The sequence below is a fragment of the Ornithodoros turicata genome, chromosome 1, assembly GCF_037126465.1.
Source record: "Ornithodoros turicata isolate Travis chromosome 1, ASM3712646v1, whole genome shotgun sequence".
NCBI lineage: Eukaryota > Metazoa > Arthropoda > Arachnida > Ixodida > Argasidae > Ornithodoros > Ornithodoros turicata.
The window spans coordinates 66,658,142-66,679,297 of record NC_088201.1 but is presented as its reverse complement, the minus strand read 5'-3'; the positions used below and the strand labels follow the sequence as shown (position 1 = coordinate 66,679,297).

The 21,156-nt window shown below is 51.1% G+C and overlaps 1 long non-coding RNA gene across 1 annotated transcript; it reads right to left on the bottom strand.

The window, feature by feature from the left end:
- Positions 1 to 354: 354 nt before the first annotated feature.
- Positions 355 to 20,988, bottom strand: LOC135378356 (uncharacterized). The gene is made up of 2 exons (XR_010418338.1): positions 20,249 to 20,988; positions 355 to 950 (listed from the first exon to the last, which is right to left on the bottom strand). It is a non-coding gene; the product is annotated as an uncharacterized LOC135378356 (long non-coding RNA).
- Between the last annotated feature and the right edge of the window lie 168 nt (positions 20,989 to 21,156).

The window sequence follows — 21,156 nt, the reverse complement described above, 5'->3', positions numbered from 1 at the left end:
TTTCTATAAAAAGTGTCTAATATTTAGAAAAGAATAGAAATTACCCAGTTATGACGAGCGTTTTCGTTGACATGTTGACACGAGGCGCCAGGGAGATGCACACAGAAAATGCACAGAGGAAACGTGAGAGTTGCTATTCAAAGGCTGTGTATGCGCGCTGTCTCTTTTATCGTAATCTCGGAATCAGCGTGCCGCGATTTGTTTGGAAAAAAATCCTGAAAGAAATGCCCCGCGATTCCCAAAACTAATAGCATTAAAAAAAAACAGAGAAATCCCTCGATTGCAGTCGGAGCCCTCTGGATGGGGCTCGTTTCGCTATGAAGGACCCGTCCCAAGTTCGTATCGACGCAAACAGCCATCTTGTATATTTCTTTATTGTAGTCATTCAACGTCACGTCTGAATAAAAACAAAATAAATGTACTTTGATGTTTAACCCTTTAAAATACAATAAATGTTTCTAACCGTTACTAATTTATTCATCCGGTCGCTTGACATTGTTTTTCGTCTTGTTGCAACCCTTTAAAATACGAAGACCTACACTTTAAAACGTCTAGAGCACTATTACATTATACCTACTTACATTAAAACATACTGATACATATAGATATCACGCCTCATCGCGTTAAACTTCGTCCGTTAAATCAATTGTCTCGTCTAGTCTCCTCCGCTTCAATGGCACCGGCGAGTCGTCCACCGTTATGACCGACCAGTCATTGGCGTTTACGGCCGCCCAGGTACCGTCTTCATGAAGTTCCACATCTGTGCAGGAGGACGGCACTTCCTCAAGCATGTTGAGCCAAAGCTGGTCGATTACAAGGTCTGAGTCGTCGACGACGACGTTGCAGATTGGGCAACGCCACGCCCGTCCACAAGCGCTCTCGTTGTTTTCCAAATAAGACAGTCCATCAAAACATTGCAGATGATGGCAGAGACGACCTCGACATGGTACCTCGAATAGATCGGAGTAGGAATTACGTTAGTGTTAGTACTATATCACCCCAACTACCACACCAATCTGAATCCACTTTTAGCGACGAAAGAAAGAAAAAGCACACTGAATAATATTCTTAAGATATACGTTCCCACTCTCGGTCGAGCGCCTCCAACGGCACCTCTATTTCGGCTCTCGTCTTGGGGATCCTCTCCTAATATAACAATAGAAAGGATCGCATACAGCTCACCCGGGGCCTGCTTTCCGACGCCGTCCAAGCAAGCAGCGGTGGTGCGTCTGTAAGAGTTCGCCGTTGTCGGCCTCACAGAGGTGGGCAACGTCACGACTAAAGCTCTGGGTCCTGCGTCGCCTTCTAAGGGAACTGTGCCGACATATGCCTGACCAGTGTTGCCAAATTTGGGGAAAAGTCGCTAAATTTAGGGGATTCCGGGGTTTGTTTAGCAACAAAATTTTGTATTTGGGATTAGCGGATTTTTTGGTGACTTTCTGACATGTCCAGCGATTTTTTAGCGACACAAATATTCCTTCATGAAGTCAGGAAGAATCGTGATTTTCCTGTCACAATTCAGTGGCCGACAAGCTCTAGCGAATAATAATATATGAAATCGCGCCACTTTTCGCTGGCCCTAACTCCTCAGGGCCAATCGCCTGTAACGGAAATCTCTCAGCGTGCTCCCTGCAGCGTGCAGTGGTGCAGTTTCGTTGTTCTTCGCAGCGCTAGTTTCTTTGAGCTGTTTCCAGTTTGTCCCATTTCTGACGCGCCACGTGGCCTAGACCACGGAGTGGCCTAGACGCAAACGCTTTCCAAAATGCCTCATCAGAAATACCGCAAGAGCTGGGTGATGCTGCTAGTATTCAAGGGATAGCTTCGTCCAGTCAAAGACTGACAAAAGGGTGCTGTGCACCTATATTGCAAGCGTGAGATTTATGCGAGGTTGTCAGACAAGCAGTGTAGCAGAACCTTAAAGCGAGATAGACGAACTTCTTCCAAAATCCGTTTATTAGAGGCAGTTGCTCCGAGCCATCCTACTCGTTCTACAACGTTAAGAACAACAAAAAAAAAAAGGTGTTATTCCCCGTGCGCTTTCGAGCGAGCTTGCGTCTTCCTCTTCCTCCTTCGTCACAAGCCAAAACAACAAGCCAGTACAAGCCAACAGCCAATAAGCCAACAAAACAGTACAAGCCAAAACAAAAACCCCAACACATTCATAGTCAATTCTCAACACACTCCCCCGCAATGAGCTTGCTCATTCTTGGATCTCCAATGGGAACAAGTGCTGTATTGCACGCCTTAAAGTTCCACCGGTCGGAAGTTGCACGACACATGAACGGACATGTCCGTCTCTACCTGGAAACGTCTTTACGATTCGACAGATCTTCCATAGGCCGCGAGGGACCCTATCTTCCTTCAGGAGAACCAACGTGTCGGTCTGTAAGCCAGTTGAGCCTGAAACGCGTTGCCAATGAGCAGTCCGTAGTTCCTGTAAGTAGTCACTCCGCCACCTTCGCCAAAACCGTTCCAGTAGCGACTCGCGGTACCGCATTGCCCTCTGCAGTCGCTGCTGAGTTCCAGTAGGCAACTGCGCTGAAGTGACGAAGGGTGGCAGTCGCGTCAGCCGTTTTCCAATTAAAAGGTGCGACGGTGTCAATGGCTCCGGCTCCTCTGATTCCGCATAGACGAAAGTAATCGGTCGGGAGTTGATAGTCGCTTCAGTTTCGGTGAGCACTGTGGTGAGTTCAGGAAGTGTTAAACTGCTCCTTCCAAGAACCTTTCGAAGAGATGTCTTGACCGACCGCACCATTCTCTCGTAGAATCCTCCCCACCATGCCCTTTCCACAATGAATTTCCAATGAAGTCGAATGCTGGAGAAATAATTTTTGGCTTCTTCGCTACGAAGTGAGCTCCATAACTGCCGAAGATCTTTAGATGCGCGTTTGAAGGTCAGCGCGTTGTCCGAATAAACTGTATGACAGACACCCCTTCTTGACACGAACCTCCGAAAAGCTAGCAGAAATGTCGCCGTGCTCAGGTCCGTGACGATTTCCAAGTGAACAGCTCTCGTGATGGCGCAGGTAAACACTACTATGTAGGACTTGCAATCAGTGGTAGCACCCTTGTAGTAGAGAGGCCCGGCAAAATCAACTCCCACCACTGAAAAAGGTTCGTCCTTGGTAACTCGATCCCTCGGGAGTGGTGCCATTGGCTCTTCCGCAGGCTTCGCGCGCCACTTTTGACACGTCATGCAACGATGAAGCATAGCCTTCACCGCTTGTCTACCACTGATGACCCAGTATGTCTCACGTAGCTCAACAAGCGTGTCTCGTACACCTCCATGAAGCAAACGAAGATGCGTACGCATTATTAACTTCTTTGTGAAGTCGTGATGTTTCGGTAAAATAATCGGTTGCTTCTGCGATGCATATCCGTCGCTCTCTTGAAGTCTTCCTTTCAAACGAAGGATTCCATCTTGATCCAAGTAGGGGGATAGTTTAAGAAGCGGAGAAGTTGAGGATATCCTTCCACCGTTACTGGCCAGGACTTCGTATTCGTCTGAGAAACATTCACGTTGAACCTGACGAATCCAGTACTTTTCTGCCTCATTTATTTCTTCAGTAAGGAGAGGCCCAGATACTTTTTCATGTGGTCGTTGACAATTCAAAATAAACCGTTTGATCCACGCTGTTATCCGTAGTACACGAAGGAAGGAACTATGCTTGGTGAAGTCGAAGAGAGCACATTGATCCCCCTTTACAACCGCAACTGTAACTTCCACCGCCTTCGCTTCAGTATTGACGATGTCTGTGGGTGTTCCAGGAGCTCTGGGCTCTGGTACCGAGCCGACCATGTCAATGGATGACAACCATTTTGGTCCAGTACACCAAAATTCATTGTTTTGCAGTTGCCTGGGTAAAACACCTCGCGTGAGTAGGTCGGCAGGATTTTGTTCCCCTGGACAGTAGTGCCATGTAGAGTGATCGTAAAGGCCTTGTATTTCTACTACTCTGTTTGCAACGAAGGGTTTCCATCGACTTGCATTGGCCTTGATCCAGCAGAGCGCTACACTCGAATCGCTCCAAAATATCGCAGGGAAGCGTTCAACGTGGAGTGCACCGACAATGTAGTGAGTTAGCCGCGCTCCGATCAGCGCTGCAAGGAGCTCCAAACGTGGCAACGTAACGCGCTTCAGCGGGGCTACTCTAGCCTTAGCACCTGTAGCTGACGACGATGCTAGGCCACGCCCTCGTGACCAGCCAAGCTCGTCGGCACGCATCATCTTCACCCGCGTTCATTCTAGTCGCGCTCTTGCCAGTAAACTGGCTATTTCTCCTGCTGCTTGTCTTCGACTCTTTTCTTCACGTCGCGACAACTGGTGACCCGAACGTCGGAGCCTTCCTCCAAAAGCAAGGCATGCAACGGTGGACTTTAAACGCTTGCTGACCGTCGAACCCCAGCATATCCTGCTTCGCGAGTACAACAAGTTTATCTCTTCTCTGCCGTCAAGATACCACATATCGGCTGACAAAGACGGCAAGTCAGAACGCGCGCGTTGACCGTAACAGATTGACGCCCATTTTTCTCGTAACCCACATTGCCCGCTCTCTTGCACATTGTGCGAAACGCATTTTCAACTTCCCTCGGGAGACGATATGGAACGCAGCAAAGCGTCTGGCGACGGGACCTCAAAGATTCCGGTGTTCCGTGCTCCGTCGGAGGCAGTGGTCGCCGAGAAAGGCCTAGATTTCAAGTTGAAGCAAATCGACGACCTTCTTCGAAAGCCCGACATCGCGGTGGACGGCGTCACCAAATTTGTGCTCGGATTCTGCAAGGATCATGCTCACATCGTGAGACAAGACCTCATTGCTTGTCCACAATCTCTGTCCATCCACAAAATTCCCTTCCCTGGAACGCCTTACCATTTGCTGTGCGACGTTTCCACCGGCAGCCCACGACCCCTCATTCCGCAAGATTTTCGACGACACATCTTCGACGTTTTTCACTCCCTGCACCACCCAGGAATCAAGGCCACTCAAAAGCTCATTGCGGCTCGCTTTGTCTTGCCCTCGCTAAACCGAGACGTCCGCGTTTGGGCCCGCCTATGTTTGGCCTGTCAGCGCTCAAGAGTTCAGCGCCACGCACTTTCGCCTCCATCACCGTTTCCTACACCCGATGCTCGTTTCCGTCAGGTTCATCTGGACCTGGTGGGTCCCCTTCCCCCATCTGCCGGCGAAGCCTACCTTTTCACCTGCATTGACCGCTTCACCCGCTGGCCGGAAGCCATTCCCATCGCCGACATAACTGCTGACACGGTGGTGCGCGTTTTCCTCGACACTTGGGTGGCCCGCTACGGCGCGCCCGCTACGATTACCACCGACAGAGGCCGCCAGTTCACCTCCCGTCTGTTCGCAGAGATGTGCCGTTTTCTCGGCTCCCAACATCGACAGACGACGGCTTATCACCCTTGCGCCAACGGCCTCGTAGAACGGCTCCACCGCACTCTGAAGACCGCCCTGCGCTCACATGACGACCCCAGCCATTGGGTGGAACGCCTGCCACTAATTCTCCTTGGCGTCAGGGCTGCCATCAAGACAGACGCACCTGTCTCACCTGCTGAGCTCGTGTATGGCGCGCCGTTAAGACTACCAGGAGAATTCTTCGACCATGCAACTCTCGCCCAACCCGCTCCTGACCTTCTTCACTACGCCACTCGCCTGCAGTCTTACTGTGCTGACTTGCGACCACTGCCAACACGGTCCTCTTCGTCCCGTCCAGTCTTCATTCATCCGGCTCTTCATTCCGCAACCCATGTGTTTCTGCGGCACGACGCGGTTCGTAAACCTCTCCAACCCCCGTACGACGGCCCTTTTCCCGTCCACTCTCGTCAAGCGAAGACCATCACCATTAGGCTTCCCAACCGGCTCGAGGTGGTCTCGGTGGATCGTGTCAAGCCTGCCTTTTTGCCTGCCATCACCCCGGTGCCCGAGGCTTATCGTGCCCCGTCCCCCTGCCCGCCCTCACCGGTGCATCCGTCACGTTCGGTACATTGGGCACCCGGCCTACCTTCTGTCCGTCTCATACCTCGCCGGCATACGGTCCAGGGAGGGGGTACCTGTAGCTGACGACGATGCTAGGCCACGCCCTCGTGACCAGCCAAGCTCGTCGGCACGCATCATCTTCACCCGCGTTCATTCTAGTCGCGCTCTTGCCAGTAAACTGGCTATTTCTCCTGCTGCTTGTCTTCGACTCTTTTTTTCACGTCGCGACACAGCTATAATCTTCACGTTGACAGTGCCGGCATCCGTTTCCGTCCTCAGGTACACAACGGCGCCGTATGCTTGAATACTAGCGTCACAAAAGCAATGCACAGAGTGCTTCGCTGTTGGTCCCTCGGTTATAAGTGCTCTGGGTACGGCTATTTGAGCAACGTCCGGGATCCCTTTCGTCCACCGCAGCCATTCAGACAGGAGATCATCTGGCAGTAGATCATCCCATCCGAGTCCTTGCTCCCATACTCGTTGGAAAAGAATCTTCGCCTTGATAGTGTATGGTGCAAGGAACCCCAAAGGATCAAAAATTCTTGCGGTTGCTTGCAGCAGGCAGCGCTTGGTGTCCGTCTTGTAGGTGATGAATTTCACAAGAGAGTCCATGGAAAGCAGAAGTGTGTCCGTTGCGGTGTTCCAGCTGAGTCCTAAAACCTTTTTTGACTTGTAATGAGAATTAGCCTCCGCGTCTTGTTCGCTGCTTCTCCTGAACTCACTCTGTAGATCCGGCGAGTTCGTCGTCCACTTTCGTAGCTTCATTCCAGCTGTCCTGACGACCTCGTTAGCATCTCTGGAAAACCGCTCCCCTTCATTCCGTGTGGCAACGCTCGTCACCAAATAGTCGACGTAGAAACTCTCGTTCAACGTCTCACACAGGGACTTCAGAGATGGATCTGCCGAAGTAGTACTCTCAAAATGACAACGAAGCGTAGCAGCCATAATGAAGGGACTGGATGAGGCTCCAAATGGGACACGGGTCATCCTCCAGACCTCAATTTCTCGTTCGGTGACATCACGTTTCGGCGTCGCAGCATACCAAAAAAACCGAAAGGCGTCACGATCAGTCTTGTTCAAGGAAATCTGGAGAAAAGCCTTCTCAATGTCAGCAACGACTCCAATCCGTTGTTTTCGGAACCTCATTAGTACTGCCAGCAAGTCAGGATTAAGGTTTGGTCCAGAATCCAAAACGTCGTTCAACGAGGGACAACCGGGAGCACTGGAAGAGGCATCGAAAACGATGCGCATTTTGGTGGTTTCCCTTTCGTGCTTGACAACGGCATGGTGGGGCATGTAATATGTTGGTCCATCCACTTCATGAGGGAGAAGAACCTTTTCTGCGTGACCATCATCTAAATACTGTCTGATCGCCTTGTCATACTCGGCAGCCATGTGTTCATTCTTGGTAATTTGTTTCGTTAAAGAAAAGAGCCTCTTCCTTGCTACTTCTTCGTTTGACGGTAAATACGGGTGCACAGTCTTCCACGGCAGTGCGACCTGATATCTGCCGCTCACGTTCTTCATGGTCGACTTGAAAGCTTGAAACACGGCGTCCTGATGCATCGGGTTACTGTCCGTCTGAATCCCGATATGTTCCAAGTCCCAAAATTTCCGTAATTCATTGCACAATTCCGTTTCTTGAGACTCGACGTTTACCCGCATGACTCCTACGTTCGTACATATTGTAGTTGAACTTGAAGACGATGGGCCCTGTACTGTTCATCCAAAAACAGTGTTTGCCGCTACCAGGTGAAGTCGAAGAGAGCACATTGATCCCCCTTTACAACCGCAACTGTAACTTCCACCGCCTTCGCTTCAGTATTGACGATGTCTGTGGGTGTTCCAGGAGCTCTGGGCTCTGGTACCGAGCCGACCATGTCAATGGATGACAACCATTTTGGTCCAGTCCACCAAAATTCATTGTTTTGCAGTTGCCTGGGTAAAACACCTCGCGTGAGTAGGTCGGCAGGATTTTGTTCCCCTGGACAGTAGTGCCATGTAGAGTGATCGTAAAGGCCTTGTATTTCTACTACTCTGTTTGCAACGAAGGGTTTCCATCGACTTGCATTGGCCTTGATCCAGCAGAGCGCTACACTCGAATCGCTCCAAAATATCGCAGGGAAGCGTTCAACGTGGAGTGCACCGACAATGTAGTGAGTTAGCCGCGCTCCGATCAGCGCTGCAAGGAGCTCCAAACGTGGCAACGTAACGCGCTTCAGCGGGGCTACTCTAGCCTTAGCACCTGTAGCTGACGACGATGCTAGGCCACGCCCTCGTGACCAGCCAAGCTCGTCGGCACGCATCATCTTCACCCGCGTTCATTCTAGTCGCGCTCTTGCCAGTAAACTGGCTATTTCTCCTGCTGCTTGTCTTCGACTCTTTTCTTCACGTCGCGACAACTGGTGACCCGAACGTCGGAGCCTTCCTCCAAAAGCAAGGCATGCAACGGTGGACTTTAAACGCTTGCTGACCGTCGAACCCCAGCATATCCTGCTTCGCGAGTACAACAAGTTTATCTCTTCTCTGCCGTCAAGATACCACATATCGGCTGACAAAGACGGCAAGTCAGAACGCGCGCGTTGACCGTAACAGATTGACGCCCATTTTTCTCGTAACCCACATTGCCCGCTCTCTTGCACATTGTGCGAAACGCATTTTCAACTTCCCTCGGGAGACGATATGGAACGCAGCAAAGCGTCTGGCGACGGGACCTCAAAGATTCCGGTGTTCCGTGCTCCGTCGGAGGCAGTGGTCGCCGAGAAAGGCCTAGATTTCAAGTTGAAGCAAATCGACGACCTTCTTCGAAAGCCCGACATCGCGGTGGACGGCGTCACCAAATTTGTGCTCGGATTCTGCAAGGATCATGCTCACATCGTGAGACAAGACCTCATTGCTTGTCCACAATCTCTGTCCATCCACAAAATTCCCTTCCCTGGAACGCCTTACCATTTGCTGTGCGACGTTTCCACCGGCAGCCCACGACCCCTCATTCCGCAAGATTTTCGACGACACATCTTCGACGTTTTTCACTCCCTGCACCACCCAGGAATCAAGGCCACTCAAAAGCTCATTGCGGCTCGCTTTGTCTGGCCCTCGCTAAACCGAGACGTCCGCGTTTGGGCCCGCCTATGTTTGGCCTGTCAGCGCTCAAGAGTTCAGCGCCACACACTTTCGCCTCCATCACCGTTTCCTACACCCGATGCTCGTTTCCGTCAGGTTCATCTGGACCTGGTGGGTCCCCTTCCCCCATCTGCCGGCAAAGCCTACCTTTTCACCTGCATTGACCGCTTCACCCGCTGGCCGGAAGCCATTCCCATCGCCGACATAACTGCTGACACGGTGGTGCGCGTTTTCCTCGACACTTGGGTGGCCCGCTACGGCGCGCCCGCTACGATTACCACCGACAGAGGCCGCCAGTTCACCTCCCGTCTGTTCGCAGAGATGTGCCGTTTTCTCGGCTCCCAACATCGACAGACGACGGCTTATCACCCTTGCGCCAACGGCCTCGTAGAACGGCTCCACCGCACTCTGAAGACCGCCCTGCGCTCACATGACGACCCCAGCCACTGGGTGGAACGCCTGCCACTAATTCTCCTTGGTGTCAGGGCTGCCATCAAGACAGACGCACCTGTCTCACCTGCTGAGCTCGTGTATGGCGCGCCGTTAAGACTACCAGGAGAATTCTTCGACCATGCAACTCTCGCCCAACCCGCTCCTGACCTTCTTCACTACGCCACTCGCCTGCAGTCTTACTGTGCTGACTTGCGACCACTGCCAACACGGTCCTCTTCGTCCCGTCCAGTCTTCATTCATCCGGCTCTTCATTCCGCAACCCATGTGTTTCTGCGGCACGACGCGGTTCGTAAACCTCTCCAACCCCCGTACGACGGCCCTTTTCCCGTCCACTCTCGTCAAGCGAAGACCATCACCATTAGGCTTCCCAACCGGCTCGAGGTGGTCTCGGTGGATCGTGTCAAGCCTGCCTTTTTGCCTGCCATCACCCCGGTGCCCGAGGCTTATCGTGCCCCGTCCCCCTGCCCGCCCTCACCGGTGCATCCGTCACGTTCGGTACATTGGGCACCCGGCCTACCTTCTGTCCGTCTCATACCTCGCCGGCATACGGTCCAGGGAGGGGGTACCTGTAGCTGACGACGATGCTAGGCCACGCCCTCGTGACCAGCCAAGCTCGTCGGCACGCATCATCTTCACCCGCGTTCATTCTAGTCGCGCTCTTGCCAGTAAACTGGCTATTTCTCCTGCTGCTTGTCTTCGACTCTTTTTTTCACGTCGCGACACAGCTATAATCTTCACGTTGACAGTGCCGGCATCCGTTTCCGTCCTCAGGTACACAACGGCGCCGTATGCTTGAATACTAGCGTCACAAAAGCAATGCACAGAGTGCTTCGCTGTTGGTCCCTCGGTTATAAGTGCTCTGGGTACGGCTATTTGAGCAACGTCCGGGATCCCTTTCGTCCACCGCAGCCATTCAGACAGGAGATCATCTGGCAGTAGATCATCCCATCCGAGTCCTTGCTCCCATACTCGTTGGAAAAGAATCTTCGCCTTGATAGTGTATGGTGCAAGGAACCCCAAAGGATCAAAAATTCTTGCGGTTGCTTGCAGCAGGCAGCGCTTGGTGTCCGTCTTGTAGGTGATGAATTTCACAAGAGAGTCCATGGAAAGCAGAAGTGTGTCCGTTGCGGTGTTCCAGCTGAGTCCTAAAACCTTTTTTGACTTGTAATGAGAATTAGCCTCCGCGTCTTGTTCGCTGCTTCTCCTGAACTCACTCTGTAGATCCGGCGAGTTCGTCGTCCACTTTCGTAGCTTCATTCCAGCTGTCCTGACGACCTCGTTAGCATCTCTGGAAAACCGCTCCCCTTCATTCCGTGTGGCAACGCTCGTCACCAAATCGTCGACGTAGAAACTCTCGTTCAACGTCTCACACAGGGACTTCAGAGATGGATCTGCCGAAGAAGTACTCTCAAAATGACAACGAAGCGTAGCAGCCATAATGAAGGGACTGGATGAGGCTCCAAATGGGACACGGGTCATCCTCCAGACCTCAATTTCTCGTTCGGTGACATCACGTTTCGGCGTCGCAGCATACCAAAAAAACCGAAAGGCGTCACGATCAGTCTTGTTCAAGGAAATCTGGAGAAAAGCCTTCTCAATGTCAGCAACGACTCCAATCCGTTGTTTTCGGAACCTCATTAGTACTGCCAGCAAGTCAGGATTAAGGTTTGGTCCAGAATCCAAAACGTCGTTCAACGAGGGACAACCGGGAGCACTGGAAGAGGCATCGAAAACGATGCGCATTTTGGTGGTTTCCCTTTCGTGCTTGACAACGGCATGGTGGGGCATGTAATATGTTGGCCCATCCACTTCATGAGGGAGAAGAACCTTTTCTGCATGACCATCATCTAAATACTGTCTGATCGCCTTGTCATACTCGGCAGCCATGTGTTCATTCTTGGTAATTTGTTTCGTTAAAGAAAAGAGCCTCTTCCTTGCTACTTCTTCGTTTGACGGTAAATACGGGTGCACAGTCTTCCACGGCAGTGCGACCTGATATCTGCCGCTCACGTTCTTCATGGTCGACTTGAAAGCTTGAAACACGGCGTCCTGATGCATCGGGTTACTGTCCGTCTGAATCCCGATATGTTTCAAGTCCCAAAATTTCCGTAATTCATTGCACAATTCCGTTTCTTGAGACTCGACGTTTACCCGCATGACTCCTACGTTCGTACATATTGTAGTTGAACTTGAAGACGATGGGCCCTGTACTGTCCATCCAAAAACAGTGTTTGCCGCTACCAGGTGAAGTCGAAGAGAGCACATTGATCCCCCTTTACAACCGCAACTGTAACTTCCACCGCCTTCGCTTCAGTATTGACGATGTCTGTGGGTGTTCCAGGAGCTCTGGGCTCTGGTACCGAGCCGACCATGTCAATGGATGACAACCATTTTGGTCCAGTCCACCAAAATTCATTGTTTTGCAGTTGCCTGGGTAAAACACCTCGCGTGAGTAGGTCGGCAGGATTTTGTTCCCCTGGACAGTAGTGCCATGTAGAGTGATCGTAAAGGCCTTGTATTTCTACTACTCTGTTTGCAACGAAGGGTTTCCATCGACTTGCATTGGCCTTGATCCAGCAGAGCGCTACACTCGAATCGCTCCAAAATATCGCAGGGAAGCGTTCAACGTGGAGTGCACCGACAATGTAGTGAGTTAGCCGCGCTCCGATCAGCGCTGCAAGGAGCTCCAAACGTGGCAACGTAACGCGCTTCAGCGGGGCTACTCTAGCCTTAGCACCTGTAGCTGACGACGATGCTAGGCCACGCCCTCGTGACCAGCCAAGCTCGTCGGCACGCATCATCTTCACCCGCGTTCATTCTAGTCGCGCTCTTGCCAGTAAACTGGCTATTTCTCCTGCTGCTTGTCTTCGACTCTTTTCTTCACGTCGCGACAACTGGTGACCCGAACGTCGGAGCCTTCCTCCAAAAGCAAGGCATGCAACGGTGGACTTTAAACGCTTGCTGACCGTCGAACCCCAGCATATCCTGCTTCGCGAGTACAACAAGTTTATCTCTTCTCTGCCGTCAAGATACCACATATCGGCTGACAAAGACGGCAAGTCAGAACGCGCGCGTTGACCGTAACAGATTGACGCCCATTTTTCTCGTAACCCACATTGCCCGCTCTCTTGCACATTGTGCGAAACGCATTTTCAACTTCCCTCGGGAGACGATATGGAACGCAGCAAAGCGTCTGGCGACGGGACCTCAAAGATTCCGGTGTTCCGTCGGAGGCAGTGGTCGCCGAGAAAGGACTAGATTTCAAGTTGAAGCAAATCGACGGCCTTCTTCGAAAGCCCGACATCGCGGTGGACGGCGTCACCAAATTTGTGCTCGGATTCTGCAAGGATCATGCTCACATCGTGAGACAAGACCTCATTGCTTGTCCACAATCTCTGTCCATCCACAAAATTCCCTTCCCTGGAACGCCTTACCATTTGCTGTGCGACGTTTCCACCGGCAGCCCACGACCCCTCATTCCGCAAGATTTTCGACGACACATCTTCGACGTTTTTCACTCCCTGCACCACCCAGGAATCAAGGCCACTCAAAAGCTCATTGCGGCTCGCTTTGTCTGGCCCTCGCTAAACCGAGACGTCCGCGTTTGGGCCCGCCTATGTTTGGCCTGTCAGCGCTCAAGAGTTCAGCGCCACACACTTTCGCCTCCATCACCGTTTCCTACACCCGATGCTCGTTTCCGTCAGGTTCATCTGGACCTGGTGGGTCCCCTTCCCCCATCTGCCGGCAAAGCCTACCTTTTCACCTGCATTGACCGCTTCACCCGCTGGCCGGAAGCCATTCCCATCGCCGACATAACTGCTGACACGGTGGTGCGCGTTTTCCTCGACACTTGGGTGGCCCGCTACGGCGCGCCCGCTACGATTACCACCGACAGAGGCCGCCAGTTCACCTCCCGTCTGTTCGCAGAGATGTGCCGTTTTCTCGGCTCCCAACATCGACAGACGATGGCTTATCACCCTTGCGCCAACGGCCTCGTAGAACGGCTCCACCGCACTCTGAAGACCGCCCTGCGCTCACATGACGACCCCAGCCACTGGGTGGAACGCCTGCCACTAATTCTCCTTGGCGTCAGGGCTGCCATCAAGACAGACGCACCTGTCTCACCTGCTGAGCTCGTGTATGGCGCGCCGTTAAGACTACCAGGAGAATTCTTCGACCATGCAACTCTCGCCCAACCCGCTCCTGACCTTCTTCACTACGCCACTCGCCTGCAGTCTTACTGTGCTGACTTGCGACCACTGCCCACACGGTCCTCTTCGTCCCGTCCAGTCTTCATTCATCCGGCTCTTCATTCCGCAACCCATGTGTTTCTGCGGCACGACGCGGTTCGTAAACCTCTCCAACCCCCGTACGACGGCCCTTTTCCCGTCCACTCTCGTCAAGCGAAGACCATCACCATTAGGCTTCCTAACCGGCTCGAGGTGGTCTCGGTGGATCGTGTCAAGCCTGCCTTTTTGCCTGCCATCACCCCGGTGCCCGAGGCTTATCGTGCCCCGTCCCCCTGCCCGCCCTCACCGGTGCATCCGTCACGTTCGGTACATTGGGCACCCGGCCTACCTTCTGTCCGTCTCATACCTCGCCGGCATACGGTCCAGGGAGGGGGTACCTGTAGCTGACGACGATGCTAGGCCACGCCCTCGTGACCAGCCAAGCTCGTCGGCACGCATCATCTTCACCTGCGTTCATTCTAGTCGCGCTCTTGCCAGTAAACTGGCTATTTCTCCTGCTGCTTGTCTTCGACTCTTTTTTTCACGTCGCGACACAGCTATAATCTTCACGTTGACAGTGCCGGCATCCGTTTCCGTCCTCAGGTACACAACGGCGCCGTATGCTTGAATACTAGCGTCACAAAAGCAATGCACAGAGTGCTTCGCTGTTGGTCCCTCGGTTATAAGTGCTCTGGGTACGGCTATTTGAGCAACGTCCGGGATCCCTTTCGTCCACCGCAGCCATTCAGACAGGAGATCATCTGGCAGTAGATCATCCCATCCGAGTCCTTGCTCCCATACTCGTTGGAAAAGAATCTTCGCCTTGATAGTGTATGGTGCAAGGAACCCCAAAGGATCAAAAATTCTTGCGGTTGCTTGCAGCAGGCAGCGCTTGGTGTCCGTCTTGTAGGTGATGAATTTCACAAGAGAGTCCATGGAAAGCAGAAGTGTGTCCGTTGCGGTGTTCCAGCTGAGTCCTAAAACCTTTTTTGACTTGTAATGAGAATTAGCCTCCGCGTCTTGTTCGCTGCTTCTCCTGAACTCACTCTGTAGATCCGGCGAGTTCGTCGTCCACTTTCGTAGCTTCATTCCAGCTGTCCTGACGACCTCGTTAGCATCTCTGGAAAACCGCTCCCCTTCATTCCGTGTGGCAACGCTCGTCACCAAATAGTCGACGTAGAAACTCTCGTTCAACGTCTCACACAGGGACTTCAGAGATGGATCTGCCGAAGAAGTACTCTCAAAATGACAACGAAGCGTAGCAGCCATAATGAAGGGACTGGATGAGGCTCCAAATGGGACACGGGTCATCCTCCAGACCTCAATTTCTCGTTCGGTGACATCACGTTTCGGCGTCGCAGCATACCAAAAAAACCGAAAGGCGTCACGATCAGTCTTGTTCAAGGAAATCTGGAGAAAAGCCTTCTCAATGTCAGCAACGACTCCAATCCGTTGTTTTCGGAACCTCGTTAGTACTGCCAGCAAGTCAGGATTAAGGTTTGGTCCAGAATCCAAAACGTCGTTCAACGAGGGACAACCGGGAGCACTGGAAGAGGCATCGAAAACGATGCGCATTTTGGTGGTTTCCCTTTCGTGCTTGACAACGGCATGGTGGGGCATGTAATATGTTGGCCCATCCACTTCATGAGGGAGAAGAACCTTTTCTGCATGACCATCATCTAAATACTGTCTGATCGCCTTGTCATACTCGGCAGCCATGTGTTCATTCTTGGTAATTTGTTTCGTTAAAGAAAAGAGCCTCTTCCTTGCTACTTCTTCGTTTGACGGTAAATACGGGTGCACAGTCTTCCACGGCAGTGCGACCTGATATCTGCCGCTCACGTTCTTCATGGTCGACTTGAAAGCTTGAAACACGGCGTCCTGATGCATCGGGTTGCTGTCCGTCTGAATCCCGATATGTTCCAAGTCCCAAAATTTCCGTAATTCATTGCACAATTCCGTTTCTTGAGACTCGACGTTTACCCGCATGACTCCTACGTTCGTACATATTGTAGTTGAACTTGAAGACGATGGGCCCTGTACTGTCCATCCAAAAACAGTGTTTGCCGCTACCAGGTCCTCGCTGATGTGCTGTATCTCGCCAGTAACGGTCCGCCAGTAATAGTCGGCGCCTACAAGTATACCGATGCCAGGCTCACAATGAACGTTTCCAACAGAAAGGTCACCCACACGCATTCCGGCCCGATGAAGGTTGGAAACCAAATCCGTGCTTGGTAGTTGCATTACGTCGTTACAAATATCGGGCATTTCCAATGCTTCTATACGTAGCTCATTTCTGTCGTACTGACTTCGGAGCCAAATCTGAACCCGACGACACTTCCTCTGTCTGGCGCATTCCGTTCCAAAGGTGTACAGCGATATTTGTTCCTCCCCTACTGGTTGACAGTTGAGTTTCTTCGAGAGTGATTGCTTGATAAATTATCTTTGGCTTCCGCCATCAAGAAGCACACGAACCAATTGCCGTTCGGTCTCACTTTCCGCCCAGGCTCGAAGGGTTTGGAGCAGTATGGTGACACCAGCAGAACTTGCAGTGCTTAAGCTTGCCGACGTAGCCAAGGCTGAAGACTCCACGGAAGTAGGCTGGTTTATCGGATCACACATAACGGTGAGATGGCGTCTTCCGCATTTAAGACATCCAAGTCTGCTGGCATTCCTACAATCCCTCGAACGATGATACTGTCGGCCGCAGCGAAAACATCGCCATTTGGGATTTCAGTTTCTCTTTCTTCTCTTGAATCGAAATTGGAGCGTCACAATTCTCCAAAGTGTGTTCGTTGGATTCACAAAATATGCATTTTGTTGTCTCTGCAGCAACAGTCAATGCAGCCCCGGTCGGAGGAGGCTTCTGTGGCCACTGCCACTGCTTCTCGGTCATACCCTTGCGTCCTTCGGGTTTTGTGGTCGTGTCGTAAACTCTCTCTCGACTGGATACTTCAATTCTCAGGAACTCTAAATACGAGGTCAAATCCTCTTCCCCATCGAGGTGTTTCCGGTCGTATTCAAGGTTGAGGTCGCTGGGAACAGCCTTCCTTAGCGCAGAAAGTAGGAGAACACCGTAAGACGTTTGCGCAACGTCGAGAGCTTCAAGAGAGCGGACACCAGTCATGACGGCGTCATACAGCTCGCGGAGCTTCATTACTTGACTGGAGTCGCTGACTTGAGTCAGAGTCAACAGGCGTGACATGTGCGCATCGATGATGAGACTTTTCTTGCTGACCCTTTCTTTCAACAAGTCCAAAGCGATGTCATAGTTCTCTGCAGTCAGCGACAGTCCACTCACCGCCGTTGCAGCTTTGTCAGTGAGGTAGCTACGCAGATACTTGAACTTGTCCACCTTTGCAATTGACTGATTGCTGTTTATCGTAGAATCAAATTGGTCCCAAAAACTATTCCAGTTCCGGAGGTCGCCGTTAAATCGTGGGATTTCCAATTTCGGCAGCTTCACTGTAACGGTTCTCGTACCGCTACCTGTAGTCTCCAGTGTGCTGTAATCTCCCCCGCCTTGGCCATGTCTTCTCGATCCGTCAGCAAGTTCTCGGCCGTATTCCATGTTCAGTTTTTGTACAGCTCGGGATTTCGCTACGCATATCCTGTCCTGGTATGTCTGGGAGCCTGCAATCTCTTCGTCGTAGACTTTGTCGTCCAATACCATTTCTTCAATGGCGAGATTCAGCTCCTCCAGCGCAGTTTCTTTTACTTTCAGGAGATCTAGCTTCTCCTGAAGATCACCTCTGAGGCTGGGTGAATGTGGTCCGTCGAGTAGTTGTTGTATTCCGTCAATAAGTATCGTTGCAGCTGCTCGAATCGCACCTCGCTTCCGCTTCAGACGTTCCATTGCAAGGCTGGTCCACGTAGTCGTCTATCACGTTGATTTCGATGATATGTCGCTGACGTTCGGCTACTCCCGGGTTACGGCACCAACTTTTCTTTGTGGCAGAACCTTAAGGCGAGATGGACGAACTTCTTCCAAAATCCGTTTATTAGAGGCAGTTGCTCCGAGCCATCCTACTCGTTCTACAACGTTAAGAACAACAAAAAAAGGTGTTATTCCCCGTGCGCTTTCGAGCGAGCTTGCGTCTTCCTCTTCCTCCTTCGTCACAAGCCAAAACAACAAGCCAGTACAAGCCAACAGCCAATAAGCCAACAAAACAGTACAAGCCAAAACAAAAACCCCAACACATTCATAGTCAATTCTCAACAAGCAGGTCGCAAACACACGAGAAGGCATCGGAACTTTTTGCAGGCAATAAACAGTGCCTCCGGTGACAAAACGAGAAAAAGTTGTGCAGAAGATGTTCAAGGTGCCGAATTTCATTTACTTTCTCTCATTCTAAACCACTCATGCCCATTTTTTCATGTTCTCTCTCGGCCATCGACTGCGCTCATTCGCTGAATCATCTTGGTAGGGCTGTCACCATATTCTTTCATAACATGCAACGAACAAAAAGGGCACAATAGCGGCAGCGGCTTTCAGTTTCAATTTTAGCGACTTTTCGGGCCGCCACTAGCGACTTCCTGCGAATGAGATTTGGCAACACTGTGTCTGACAGCGTCTGATGAAAACCCAGGAAAAACCCCAGACAGCACACCCGACACTTGGATTCGAACCCGGGTACCTCCTAGTCTCGACGTGACATGGCCAGCGCGCTAACCACTCAGCTACGCGAGTTGGTCGTACAAGCAGTCGCTCCTTTCGCGGCTCACGACCGCCGGACGTCAGTGATCGACCAATCGAAGCAAAGAAGAGAACGACGGTCCGTTTCCTTTTCCGGTCACGTGTTTATTTTCCGCTGCGCTTCCCACGTGCTAAATTGTGACACAAAGACAAGACGAAAGGGATAACCATAAGCTCCGACCTTATCCATGACGAAAACCCGAGACTGGATCTTAGCCACCAGCTCGCTTGCTTTTTAACCATTTTATCTGTATCATTCTCCGGCCTTATGTTTGTCCCCTTCTTGTCTCTGTGTTTGCGGTGCTTCACAATGTTCACAATGCTTCACAATGTAATTCCATGGCGATTAAAGACAAACGATTGCCTCGTAGCGCGTTTGAAAATCTCGCTTTTTTTTTTTTTTTTCGTGTTAGCACCGCGAAGCAATGGTGGCTATGAGCGGCGTACAGATGTGGACGGATGTAGATAGGACAGCAGGAGGAGTGGAATACATTGGGTTAGTATGCGGCCTGGGCCGATTCAGGGGGTACTGTGCCGGCATTCATCGGGAAAAAATCTCGCTTGTCTCGTTCTCGCCCGTATATCTCGAGACTACGGCGTAAGTAAGTGCCGATACTCTCGCCGTTCGCCCTCCCCAGCTTCGAAGCGTCCGCCCGACAGTGAGAACGTAGCTTGCAGTCCCGTGACTGAGACTCTCCCATTCCGAATACTACGCTAGTGTTCGTGACGTACACAACATTATTTGTTATGAAATCATCCTTTTTCATGTGGGAACCGTACTATAACCAGGGTGTCGAACCGAAACGTTTTTCGTTCCGGTTTTCGTTCCGGTTCTATCATAAACGGTCCGGTACCGGTTCTGCTCCGGAGCAAAAAAATAACGGTTCATACCGGTTTTAACAGGTTCCCCTGGTAGACATATTCTTTCCCAGAAAAAAAAATCAATGCTGCAAAATGTAAACCCGTTTATATGCATACATGGTATTTAATATTAATAGGCAGCTGTGAAATTGGTAGCTCCTGGCTCCTGCAGGTTACTGTCTGTTCAAATAGGTATTCTCCTTTCTTGAAGCGCATGATACAGACGGACTTTGTTGTGATGTCATACGTAAAGTACTTTCTTGCTCGATTGGTGCGATCGCGTCCCATCCGAATGCCTGTTTCTGCTTCCTCGCCAGCAAGCACTACCGCACGAGTACGGCGGAAATCGAGGAACACCTTCACTCACAAACGCGCTCGACGGCTCCATTTCCTTTTCTTCGTGTCCTGTGCACAAAAGAGGCGCCACTTCGCACGCGCTTGCCTCGCGGATACGTACATGTATTCAACTTCGCTGCTCTCAAACAAGGGACATGTTACTTGAGATTAGCGATAGAGAAGCCGTTTCGCAGCCCCCTTGGGTCGCACATTGATAGAGAGTCACAACCGGTCACATGTACATCTAAGTCTATGTGCGCGAACGATAAAACGTTACAAAGGGAGCCAAAGGGTCATAGTCTACCGACACACATTGCACCGTAACCCTCGTGATGTATCCATGACATACTTCAGAACACACGACGATTGTTTCATTCATGTGGCTCACATCGAAAAATGCAAAAACTGTCATGCAAACTATACTCTTTGTTGTCCGTCGGCATTGTGCTCATCCTAGACCCTCTACGTAGTGTGTCATAACATGATTCGGAAGAAAACACAATAATCACCACCAAGATAAAGTTGTTGTTTTGATTCCCGAAACACCTATATTCATCTCTTACCTCAATCCTTGTCTTGCTCAAGGGGCAGTTGAGGCACACCACATCTGTCATTATGGCAACGTCGTGGTCGTGGTTGCTTTTGATAGACTTCGATATCATCGACTTGCTTTTTTCGACTGACATGATGCTTTTGTTTGGTGGCAGCTGTAAAAGTTCTGCTGTAGAGGCACGCTCCGCACACTCAACTAATATTTCCATCCTTCTCCTGCCAAAGTTTTCGCCGTGGAAGATTTGAAGCAGGTTGCGCTCCTTAACATATGGCGTAAGATTGATGGTCTTCGCGGACCACCGCATTCGCGTCCCGTTGATAGCGATGTGAACACAAATACTATCCTCTGCTGTATTGATGCGAGCTAGTATCAGTTTTGTACTGGAAACAGACTCACCACGCCAAGAACTAGGTACAAGGAATCGTTCGGATATGGGAAACACTCTGCTGCATGTCAGGCTACAGTTGGCCAAAATCCCGTGGACCCTGTAAAACGGTGAAATGCCCCCGCCTTCGCAAGCACGTTTTGAGGACGTGGCCATTGTTTGCGGAAAGAAAGGCAGGTTTCCGTCTTTTGTTCAAATGGGACGACTGTTCGCGTCGACGTTGATGATGCGCAAGCACTTTGCTCAAAGGTTATGGTGGGCTACGAGGACTGGTTACCTGCGCAAATAAGATTGCAAAGTTGCCCGACTTGCATGATAGCTCAGTTCACGTTTTTTTCTTTTTTTCCCATTGACTTGAGAGCTCCTTTCCCATGCTTCTGTTAAGATTAACAACTTTGATTTTCTTATCATGCAGTTTTCCCTTTCATTATCTCTTGCGCGCTGAAAAGCGATAGCAGGCGGATGTCTTAATCAGCGCCTGGGGAAGCGATCAAGTAACATACAATGACAAGAGTAGATTACGTGTACAGTCG